The following is a 12540-nucleotide window of genomic DNA, read 5'->3' as shown; positions in this document are numbered from 1 at the left end:
ACAGAGGATGAGATGGTTGGATCGCATCACTGACTCAATGGACATGAGTTTGAGACAGCTCTGGGAGTTGGTAATGGACAGGGAAGCCTGGCATGCTGCACTCCATGGGGTTGCAGAGTTGGACATGACTGAGGGCCTGAACTGAACTGAAAGAGTCAATCTAATGACATACTCAACTGAACTGAAAGAGTCAACCTAATGACATACTCAATGAACAAATCCAAGTTCTTATGTTTATGGGTGAAGATTAGAAGTACATTCCCAGAGACTAGGTTGTTCTGGTTACAATGAATGAGTAACAAATTACCCCAACATAAGTGGTTTAAAGCCATGATCATTTACGATCTCTTATGGTCTCTGTGGGCCAGGAGTTTAGATGATGGACAATAAGATGGCTTCTTTCTGGTCCATGATACTGTCTTTTATGACCAAACTTGAAAATTGTACAGTGTTACTTCTGCCACATTCCTTTGGTTGAGACTGTTACAAACGGCCAGATGATTTCAAAAGGTGGGAGTGCAGAGTTCCACTCGTGATGGAAGCATGTTGACACCCTATGTTAAGAAAAGCATGAAAGGGATTTTCTTGGCAGTCCTGTGATTTTAGACTTCACCTTCCAGTGCTGAGGGTGTGGGCTCTAACCCTGGTTGGGAAGCTAAGATCCCACATGCCTCGTGACCAAAGGCAAAAAAAAAACAAAACATAAAACAGAAGCGATATTGTACCAAATTCAGTAAAGACCTTAAAAATGGTCCATATCAAAAAAGTTATAAGAAAAGCATGAAGTATTGGAAAAGTTTAGGGAAAAAAAATCTGTTACTTGTATGTATTGATTCATGCAATAAAAAAGAAATTAATGGACACTTTCATATAAGAGGTTTGGTGCGAACCATTTTGATTATGGTTTTTTAAAATCAATATCCCAACCCATGCTTCACAATGATGATGGCCCTCTCTGCTTCCTCTATGGCCATGTTCTCTGATGGAAGGAAGCACAGTTGAGGAGAAGGCCAAGGCAAAAGAAAATGAAAAGGTAAAACGGAAATGCACTGAGCTCCAAGGATGCATGTTGTTAGCATAATTGTCATGTATTATTCATGACCAGCTCTAAAAGTCAGAGTTCCTTTCTCTTTCACTTGGGTATATTTATCCAGAAAATTTCAGAAAGTTCATGGCCCTAAATGTCTCTTTGCCAATGGGTCTCAGATGACTAACTCAAGCCAGGTCACTTTGTCAGGCTCCAGCCCTGTGTGTGTGTGTGTGTGTGTGCACAGTCTCTCAATTGTGTCTCACTCTTTGCGACCCCATGGACTATAGTCCTCCAGGCTCCTCTGTCCATGGAATTCTCCAGGCAAGAATACTGGAGTGGGTTCCCAGGGGATCTTCCCAAGCCAGGTATCAAACTCAGGTCTCCTGCTTTGCAGGAGGACTCTTTACCATCTGAACCACCAAGGAGCCTGCCATCTCATATGTATATATATATTACTCGTAGGGAAGGGAACAAGGCTTTGTTAGTAAGTGCCAGAGGAATTGTCAAGAGTGCTTTTCTATCAGTAAATCTTTCAATTTTACTGCTTCATCACATTACTAAAGTCTGGCTGGGTCAGCATATATGTGTCTGGCAATCTCTAAACATTACCTAAGTAAGGGGAACACAAGGCTCTAAGGAACACCTTTAATCAAGAATGAAATTCAGTGACACCCAAACTGCCCCTCAATCCTTTTTAGAGGAATGCTTGTTTTGAGGCCAAACTATTGACAGCTGGCAACGTCCCAGATCTAGACATGATTAAATTGTTGATTTTCTTCCAAAGTCTCCCTCAACCAAACCAGAGAGGGACCTAAGTGAGGATGGCATGAGCTCTTCGCATTGTTAAGGACCAGACACTCCAATTCAGAAGGGCACATTACGTTTCTACTATTCCAAAGACAAGAGGACTATTCTGTGTCCATTATGATTGAAAATAGGTTAATGGTTTATTTCCTGTTTTGACTGCGGCTGATCCAGGAATGATCATACATCCTCATTAGTTGGCTTTGCTGCCAGGTCAGCTCACAGGAAAGTAGATCCATGGATATGCCACTCGATTTACTTCCTTTTCACATAAAAAAACGGCTAGTGGAAGCTGTATGAAGGCAGATTTAAAGTTTTGGCTCAGATGGTAAAGAATCTGCTTGCAGTGTAGGAGACCTGGGCTCAGTCCCTGGGTTGGGAAGACCCCCTGGAGAAGGAAATGACAACCACCTCCAGTATTCCTTCCTGCCTGGAGAATCCCATGGATAGAGGAGCCTGGCGGGCTACAGTCCATGTAGTTTCAAAGAGTCAGACACGACTGAGCGGCTAACACTTTCACTGTCAAAGGAAGTTGACTTAGCTGATGAAAGTTGTAACCTAAGGAAGAGCTGCCTCTCAGAATGGTGAACGTTCATCACCAAAGGTGTCTGTTGGAAGAGGACCAGATCACTATTTCCATCTGAAAGAGCAAGGTTAGTGGTTTCCAGAGATCAGAGGCTGGGATTCTGTGCTCCCTCCCCGTCTGGGATCTCAGCTCTGCAGTGATTCATTGTCCTTGTTCTGATAGAGGCAGTCATCTTGCAGATGGAGGTCTTCAAAGGGGGCTTTCATGAGGGATCCGCCCCCTTCTGAGTACTCTGCCTTTAATCTGAGGCATCAGATGCATCATTGCTTTTTATCTGTGCCTTGGTCCAAAGTTCTAAGCTTTCTTTATCAAGATTATTTGAGAATGTACCTGTCTGTCTTAGCCCTGGTGAAGAAGATGGCTATACATTTTGAAAACTACTACTTTGAAAGCCTTTCAAAGCTCATGAAAACATGAGCTTACAATACATTTACATATCAGAATGGACACTGCCATTTTTATGTGGGAAACAAGTATAATATCTCAGATCCTCTTTCCAGAGTTCAAGTTGACATTGGACTATACAAAATGTGAAGAGCATTTTACAAGATTTTCTGATATATGAACAATGTGACTTTGAACATTGTTGAGTCTGGGAAGAAGATATAATTCAATGGAGGATGGTGATTCCAAGTTAAAGGGCAGTATTGCCATTTTATGTAGGATAAAGATTACTTCACAGAAACCCATTTGTATGCTGGCTGGTTTACTTTTTTCAAGTTTTTTATGCATTAAAAAATAAATGCTTCTTTAGAGAGAATTATATAGTTACTTCATTGAGTATAGATGCATTTTATAGGCAAATTCCATCATAATCACTCAGTAAGTGTTTGTTAAATAAATGAATTAACAGTAAGATTGTCTATGTCAGCTCTTTTTAAAATGCAAGAAAGGGAAAGATGGATGGATGATGGGTATGAGTCCACAAATGTTCCTTAAAATATTCAAACTATTTTAGAATCTATGAATTAAATATCACTTAGTCTTTTCTTCCCAAAAAGAACTGCCAGAGAAGAGAATGAAGGAAGGGAAAATAAAACTATTTTCTTCTGAGTGCAAACATTTTAAAAAGAGAAGAGACATTCAGACTTGCCTGGTTTTGTCTATATTACAATGTTTCATTGAACTGAATTAAAATTTCTCAATTATGCATCCTTTCTATGGAATAAGGCATACATTCTAGAAGACAGACAGATAACGTGAACATGAACTATATACTATATAAATGAACAGAGAAATGGATGATTCTGGTATCTAAAGAGGAACTTGAAGTGGCACCCCTCCTCAAAATAAGATACAGAAATTAGCTTCTGGGAAACTTATATTCAGAATTTCCTAGAGAAGTATCAAAATATGTGTAAAATCACATGAGCATTGATTGATTGATAATGATCATATCAAGTTTGCCACATAAGAAATGAAAACTGAGAGATTTTTAAAATGTGTACTTATTAAACTTAGTAAGTCCATTGCTTATATATAAAATAATGTATTTTCCAAAAAGTATATTCTCCTAAACCCAACAAAAATTAATGAGATAAGTGGCTTTGTTTCACATTTTAGTAGATCTGTTCAATGTGTGGTTTAATGAATGACAGCTGGATCCTAGAATCTGCTCTTTACGTTCAATCTGTCATGTCATTTTGGTTGAAATTATATAAAGAAAACCTAGCTTCATACAGATGTATAACTTGAAAAGGAAGGAACATTTTAATAGCCTTCTCTGATAACTGTGATAAGAGTCTTCTTTGTTACTGTACCAAAACTCAAGAAGTACTATCTGCCTGACAGTTAATTACAATGTGATCTGAAACCTTAACAATGAACTTTCTGTGCAGCTTCAAGTAAACAATAGGGTATTGTTAATTGAAGTCACCACGCTGTATATTATAATTCTAGAACTCGCTCATCTTAAAACTGGATGTTTGTAACTTTTGACCACCTTCACCCACCCCACCCTCCACCTCCTCCATCCACCCCCACCTCCTAACTCTTCCTGGCACCCCTGTTCCTGACAATCATTAACTTACTCTCTGTTGCTATGAATTTGATTTGTTTTTTTAAGAATTAGAATCTGTTGGCCTGAAACACAGAGACTGCCTGAAACAAACAGGAATTTCTCCAGCAAAGATGGGCTTATTGGAGATTGGTTGTTCAGTCCTCAGTTGTGTCTGGCTCTTTGCGACCCCATGGACTGCAGCATACCAAGCTTCCCTGTCCTTTACTATCTCCCAGAGTTTGCTCAAACTCATGTCTATCGAATTGGTGATGGGGATCAGTAGAGAGCTGCAGTTCTGGATCTACAAAGACAGTGAGCTGCAGGTAAGACCCCTGAGTTCATTTTTCTCAGATCCCAGCTATAAATGCCATACAGTATTTGTCTTTCTGGAGAAGCCACAGGTCTAGGAGGGCATTCCTAGTGCCCTGCTGAGCTGGCCTGGGGGTGGGGAGCAATGTGGTCCAAGGGTGCCTGTTCCTCTTACCCTTCCATGTGGTCCTCTCATCTCTGTGCTCCAGGGGCTTCTTCAGCCTCAATGCAGGTTCTGGATTTTCCCAGTGATGTCTTGTTTATAGATCAAAGCTAGCTGGCCTTCCTGGGGGCAGTGGGGGGAGGGTGGGGCCGAAGTTGAGAACAACTTATGTTGCTATCTTGATGATGTCACCCTCCAATTTTGGCTTAAGACAAGTTTTGACCTTGCAGATCTCTTGGAAGGCTTCTGAGGACCCAGGTTTTTCCCATACTACACTTTAGAAGCTATTGTTTTAACCTACCGTTTTGGTGTAGTTGCTTGGGAGGTATGTATAAAAAAAGAAATTTTAACATACATAGCTCAACAATTCCAGCGGACTCTTTTTGAAGATCATAACAAATGCAAAATTGATAGGGAAAGGTAAAGAACTCAAAATTACCAACGGTAGCCTTTGTTCTCCTCTAGTCTGCATTACTGTACTTGTTCAATTCATTCATTGGAGAAGGAAATGGCAATCCACTCCAGTGCTATTGCCTGGAAAATCCTATGGACAGAGGAGCCTGGTAGGCTACAGTCCATGGGGTCGCAAAGAGTTGGACACGACTGAGCGACTTCACTCACTCAGCCTTGAGAAAGGACAGAGTTTAAAAACATGCACTCTTCATTTTAAGACTCACTATAAACCTATTCTATGATTGAGATAGTGTGATTCAGGCCTAAGGACAGACAGATCTAGGAAACTGAATAGAGCCCATACATAGACCTGCATCTGTTCAGTTCAGTCGTTCAGTCGTGTCTGACTCTTTGCGACCCCATGAATCGCAGCACGCCAGGCCTCCCTGTCCATCACCAACTCCCGGAGTTCACTCAGACTCACGTCCATTGAGTCAGTGATGCCATCCAGCCATCTCATCCTCGGTTGTCCCCTTCTCCTCCTGCCCCCAATCCCTCCCAGCATCAGAGTCTTTTCCAGTGAGTCAACTCTTCGCATGAGGTGGCCAAAGTACTGGAGTTTCAGCTTCAGCATCATTCCTTCCAAAGAAATCCCAGGGCTGATCTCCTTCAGAATGGACTGGTTGGATCTCCTTGCAGTCCAAGGGACTCTCAAGAGTCTTCTCCAACACCACAGTTCAAAAGCATCAATTCTTCGGCGCTCAGCCTTCTTCACAGTCTGACTCTCACATCCATACATGACCACAGGAAAAACTATAGCCTTGACTAGACGGACCTTAGTCGGCAAAGTAATGTCTCTGCTTTTGAATATGCTATCTAGGTTGGTCATAACTTTTCTTCCAAGGAGTAAGCGTCTTTTAATTTCATGGCTGCAGTCACCATCTGCAGTGATTTGGGAGCCCCCAAAAATGAAGTCTGACACTGTTTCCACTGTTTGCCCATCTATTTCCCATGAGGTGATGGGACCAGATGCCATGATCTTCGTTTTCTGAATGTTGAGCTTTAAGCCAACTTTTTCACTCTCCTCTTTCACTTTCATCAAGAGGCTTTTTAGCTCCTCTTCACTTTCTGCCATAAAGGTGGTGTCATCTGCATATCTGAGGTTATTGATATTTCTCCCGGCAATCTTGATTCCAGCTTCTGTTTCTTCCAGTCCAGCATTTCTCATGATGTACTCTGCATAGAAATTAAATAAGCAGGGTGACAATATACAGCCTTGACATACTCCTTTTCCTATTTGCAAAAATTAATTTAGAAATATGTGCCAATGGAATGCAATGGGGAAAGGAGAGTCTTTTTAATAAATGATACTGGAACAACTGGATATCTGTATGCAAAAATAAAAATTGAACTTGATAAATACCTGACTTAAAAATTGACAGGCACTGATGGTTTCCAGGCAAAATTTAAGAGCTAAAATTATAAAATTTCTCCAAACAAATAGGGGGATATCTTTGTGGCCTGTGTACTCAAATATTTCTTAGAGATATTGCCAAAACACTTAACAGGGGAAATAAAGGTAAATGGGACTTTATCAGAATAAAAAAATTTTAACTCTTCAAAACTTTCTTAATAAATAAAAAAGACCAATAACAGTCTAGGAGAAATATTCACAATCTATGTGTTTATATATATATGACAAAAACTTGAATCTAAATTTTATAATTTTTCCATATAAAACACAAAAGACAAGCAATTGAGCACGAATTGTCAAAAGACTTGGATAGGTGCTTCACAAAAGAGGATATAAGAACTGCCAATAAAGTGCATGCAAAGGTGTCTTTTAACAGTGTTCGTTACCAGGGAAACGCAAATTAAATCCAGAAGCAAATTCACCTAAGCGGCCAAAAGAATGGCTTTAATTTAAGTAACTTCAACATCAAGTGCTGGAGAAGATGTACACTGCCACAGGTATCTCATGCTGGTAGGATGTAAAATGGTGCAACCAGGTGGAAACCGGTACCTCTTGTAAAACTAAGTGCATACCTTCCTTATGATCCAGAAATTCCACTCTAAGCAATTATTTCCAGCAGAAATGAGAAATATTTGTACAATAATGTAGAGTGCAGCTTTATGCATAATATCAAGAAATTTAAGCAATTTAAATGCTCACCAACAGGAGACTGAGCAAATAAATTCTAGTATATTCATCCAATATTACCAGGCAGTAGAAAGAAGTGAGCTACTGATACACACATGTGGATGAATATCAAAAATATTTTGTGGGGTGAGGAAAGTCAGACATGACTATGTCATATGTTCCCATTTGTATGAAGTTCAAGAACTAATCTGTGGGACTATAACTCAATAGGGTGTTCACTGGAAGGACTGATGCTGAGGCTGAAACTCAGTGCTTTGGCCACCTCATGCGAAGAGTTGACTCATTGGAAAAGACTCTGATGCTGGGAGGGATTGGGGGCAGGAGGAGAAGGGGACGACAGAGGATGAGATGGCTGGATGGCATCACCGACTCTATGGACGTGAGTCTGAGTGAACTCCGGGAGTTGATGACGGACAGGGAGGCCTGGCGTGCTGCGGTTCATGGGGTCACAAAGAGTCAGACACGACTGAGTGACTGAACTGAACTGAACTGAGCTCAATATGGTGGTTGCTCTAGGTGTAAGGAGGGAAATATACTATTTAAAAAATTAATTTATATTAGAGTATGGTTGCTTTACAATGTTGTGTTAGTTTCTGCTGTAGAACAAAGTGAAACAGCTAGATGTCTCCATACACCCCCTCATTTTTGGATTTCCTTTGCATTTAACTTACCACAGAGTATTAAGTAGAGTTCCCTGAGTTATATAGTAGGTTTTCATGGTTATCCATTTTAAGCGAAGTGAAATGAAAGTTGCTCAGTCATGTCCAAGTCTTTGCAACCCTGTGGACTGTAGCCTGTCAGACTCTTCTGTCCCTGGAATTCTCCAGGCCAGAATACTAGAGTGAATAGCCATGCCCTTCTCCAGGGGATCTTCCCAACCCAGGGATCAAACCCAGGCCTCCCGCATTGCGGGTGGATTCTATACCATCTGAGCCATTTCATACATGGTATGAATAGTGGACACATGTCAGTCCCAGTGTCCCAGTTCCCTTACCCCTGTTTTTCCCCCTTGGTGTCCGTGTGTTTGTTCTTTGCATCTGGGTCTCTATTTCTGCAGATGTATTCATCTGCACCATTTGTCTGGATTCCACATATATATGTTAATAGACGGCATTTGTTTTCCCCTCTCTGACTTACTTTACTCTGTGTGATAGTCTCTAGGTCCATCCATGCCCCTTGCAAATGGCCCAGTTTTGTTCCTTTTCACAACTGAGTAATATTCCGTTGCATACATGTACCACATCTTCATCCATTCCTCGGCTGATAGGCATTTAGGTGGCTGCTATGTCCTTGCTATCGTAAGCAGTGCTGTAGTGGACACTGAGGTGCATGGGTCTTTTTGAAATATGCTTTTCTGAGTATTTGCCCAGAAGTGGGATTGTACGACTGAGAGAAATGATGGGAATGCCCAGGCTGGAGGCAATGCTCTGTGTCTTGACTGGATGTTGACTCCAAGGGCACATACATTTGTGAAACTTGTCAGAGAGTGCACTTAAGGTCTGCGCATTATACTCTATGTCATTACACTTCAATAAAAAATATAGAAATGCATATGCTGATCATCTACACAACTATCCTGAATATTTTCTTGGTTTATTAAATGAGGAGTTCAATAAAAAATGTATGTTGATTGAATTATGACTATGAAACATGCTGATTACCAATCCATATTCATTTGGAAACCTGGAGGCAGAAGCAAAAACTACCACGTGTGATGGGAAGATGGACTTGCCTACCCTTCGGTTTTAGTTTTCAATCTCTCATCTATTAATATGATAATTGCCTTTAATGACTTTGTTCTCCTCGGTGTAATCAGACAGGAAACTTTAGATGGAAATTGCATAAATTATTCTAATTCCTGCCAGGGAAAAAATCCAAGATTTTAATCAACTTCTGCACATTTTATTCTTCTTGTTAGGAAGTTTCCTTTATATTCATACTTAACTGACAGGCCCTCTCTGGAAGAAGCAGTCCTTACTAAGTGCCCCCATCAATAGAACTTTGTCTCCAGGGTAGACAACAGATGACATTTTTATTCAAAGAGAGTCAACTGTGCCAAGGAAGATTGTGCAAACTCACCCGACTCTGATGTTTTTATGTATAATCTCATAAAAATATTAACACCATTGACGATACTAACTTTATATATGTATATATTTTTTCAGTTTATAAAAATATTCTGCACTCAAAGTGAACATCTGGGAGGAATATAATAAGAAAGACACCACTGCCTCCATCCTACAGAGAAAAAAATGGAAGTGTATGACATTTAAGCTCATTAATCATTACTTTAATGAATGTGGGTCATGCTCTCCATCTTTTGTAGACACAACTAAAAGTTTTTCTTCTTTCCTGAAGCTTTCCTAAACTGAGCTTTCCTCACTTCTCACAAGATTTTCACAATCAACTTTCTCAGTATTTGAGGCAGCAAGGAGTCTCTGAGTTGAAATCCTCATTCAGTTGTAGGAATCCTAGGTAGGGGCAGGTGGAAAGCGGAGGTGGAATCCACTTAGGAGTCTAGGTGGATAACGGTGCCTGATTTGGTGGATTCTGCTCATAGTCTTGGAGAAGGCGATGGCACCCCACTCCAGTACTCTTGCCTGGAAAATCCCATGGACGGAGGAGCCTGGTAGGCTGCAGTCCATGGGGTCGCGAAGAGTCGGACATGACTGAGCGACTTCACTTTCACTTTTCACTTTTATGCATTGGAGAAGGAAATGGCAACCCACTCCAGTGTCTGTTCTTGCTTGGAGAATCCCAGGGACGGGGGAACCTGGTGGGCTGCCGTCTATGGGGTCACACAGAGTCAGACACGACTGAAGTGACCTAACAGCAATAGCAGCTCATAGTCTAGTCCATGTGCTGTGCCAGGATGAGGGGTACCAAGCCATGTATGTATGACTGAGCCCCTTTGAAACTATCACAACATTGTTAATTGGCTATACTCCAATATAAAACAAAAAGTTTTAAAAATTGTAAGCAACCTAGATGTCCATTGACCGATGAATGGGTAAAGAAAACATGGTACCTCTATACAATGGAGTGTTACTCAACTGTAAAAAAGAACAGATTGGATTGACATCAGCTGCAGTGAGATGGATGGACCTAGAGCCTGTTTTATAGTGTGAAGTAAGTCACAAAGAGAAAAACAAATATTGCATATTAATGCCTAGCTATGGAATCCAGGGAAAAATAGTACTGAACCTATACTAGGTTCGAATAGTAATGAACCCATTGCAGTGAAGGAATGGAGATGCAGACGTAGAGCACGAACTTGCAGACACGGTAGGGGAAGGAGAGAGTGGGAGCATTGAAACAGCAGCAGTGACGTGCATACACTACCATGTGTGAAATTTGCAGCTAGTGGGGCGCTGCTGCATGACGGCGAGCTCAGCCTGGCGCTCTGTGACAACACAGAGGGCTGGGGTGGGGGGAAGAGGGAGACTCAAGAGGGAGGGGGTGCATACCTATATCTATATATAACCATGGCCAATTCACGTTGTTGTCTGGCAGAAACCAACACAACATTGCAAAGCAATTACCTTCCAATTAAAAAAAAGCACGTACCTCCCAACTGGAATGGAAAATGGCAAAAAAGCAAACTGAATGCTCTTTTTTCCCATTTCAAGAAAGGCCACCTCTGCTAAAGCTCTGCAGTCCAGGACTTCTTGAGCTAAAGAAACACTGAACAGAATACATTTTATTTGATTCTGAGCTGCGTCATTCTAAATGTTGGCTTAAAGAGGTCTCCTATACAGAGAAACTTTAGTGTCCGAGTATTTCCAGAGGAACCTAGTGCCCACCTACAGCACAGGAAAGAATAGCAACCATCCATATGGTACAAGATGTGGTGCTAAAAACCAGCACTGGTTTAGAAGACAAATTTGGGTTTTGGAAAGGGTTTGAGATCATGAAAGCTTGATCAGCCCCAGACCCATAGCCTGAATATGTCACATTGCCAAACATCGGCCTGCTCATCTGTAAAATGGGGATAATAATATCCTGTCCTATCTATACCCAGGGGACCTTCCAAAGATTTGGAAAATAAACACTGAAAGCATTTTGAAGCTGGAAGAGTTATGTCCACCTGACGATGTGGTTGCCATGACAATTTGCCACTGCTTCTTTGCCTTTCTTTGAGGTTGGTCATAAGACTGAATTTCTTCTGGGCTCATCCCTTGGCTTGCTTGCAGCCTCTTAAAAGCCAGAGCCTTCTCATTATGAATTTGTTTAGAGATTTATCACCAGTCTTTGCTCTTTTAGGCAATCTTATTCTATCTCATCCTTGGGAATGTCCCATTTGTAATGTCTACATGTCCACTCTGGCAGGAATGGTGTGTGCATTTGTGTGTTTGTAATGGAAAAAGAGAAAATATATATCATTTCCTTCTCACCCAAGACATCACAGGTGAACCTGAAGAGTCCCGGAAGCTGAGGGTCTGTGTGACGGGACCTTGGGCCAACAATGATGTCATCAGGTATATCTCACCCTCTGCCTTTTTCGACTCTGGTTTCTTTGGCCTTGGCTTCATCCTCAGAAGAACTCAGACTGTTCCCTGTTGGTCTTAGGACAGCTGCTCTCAGCTCCAGGAGGACCACCCAGCTACTTTAGGCAGTCCAGGTGCTATAACCAAGTGCCATAGATGGGGAGACTCACAAACAACAGAAGTTTGTTTCCCATAGTTCTGGAGGCTGGAAGTCCAAGGTCAGGTGCCCTCAAGGTCAAGTGAAGGGCTTGTCCCATGTCCTCACAGGGCAGAAGGACCCTCTTTTATGATAAAGGCCACTCTCCAATCATGGGGCTGCACACTCAGGACCTAGTCACCTCCCAAAGACCCCGCCTCTTAATAACATTATACTGGGCTTAGGGTTTCGAGATTTTAATTTTGCTTTGTAATAATTCATTAAGCAAACGATTATATATACATGTATATATGTATATATAAGTATATAATGGAATCATTGTTGTATACACCTGAAATTAACATAATATTGTAAATCAATGATCCTTCGATAAAAGAATTAAACTCTAAAAGATTTGAATTTGGGGGAGACACAAATATTCAGCCCATTGCGTTATTTCATTAGCTATCCA

This window comes from Oryx dammah, unplaced genomic scaffold (assembly GCF_014754425.2).
Source record: "Oryx dammah isolate SB20612 unplaced genomic scaffold, SCBI_Odam_1.1 HiC_scaffold_20, whole genome shotgun sequence".
Taxonomy (NCBI): Eukaryota; Metazoa; Chordata; class Mammalia; order Artiodactyla; family Bovidae; genus Oryx; species Oryx dammah.
The sequence above is the reverse complement of the archived record's forward strand: the minus strand, read 5'-3'. Positions refer to the sequence as shown.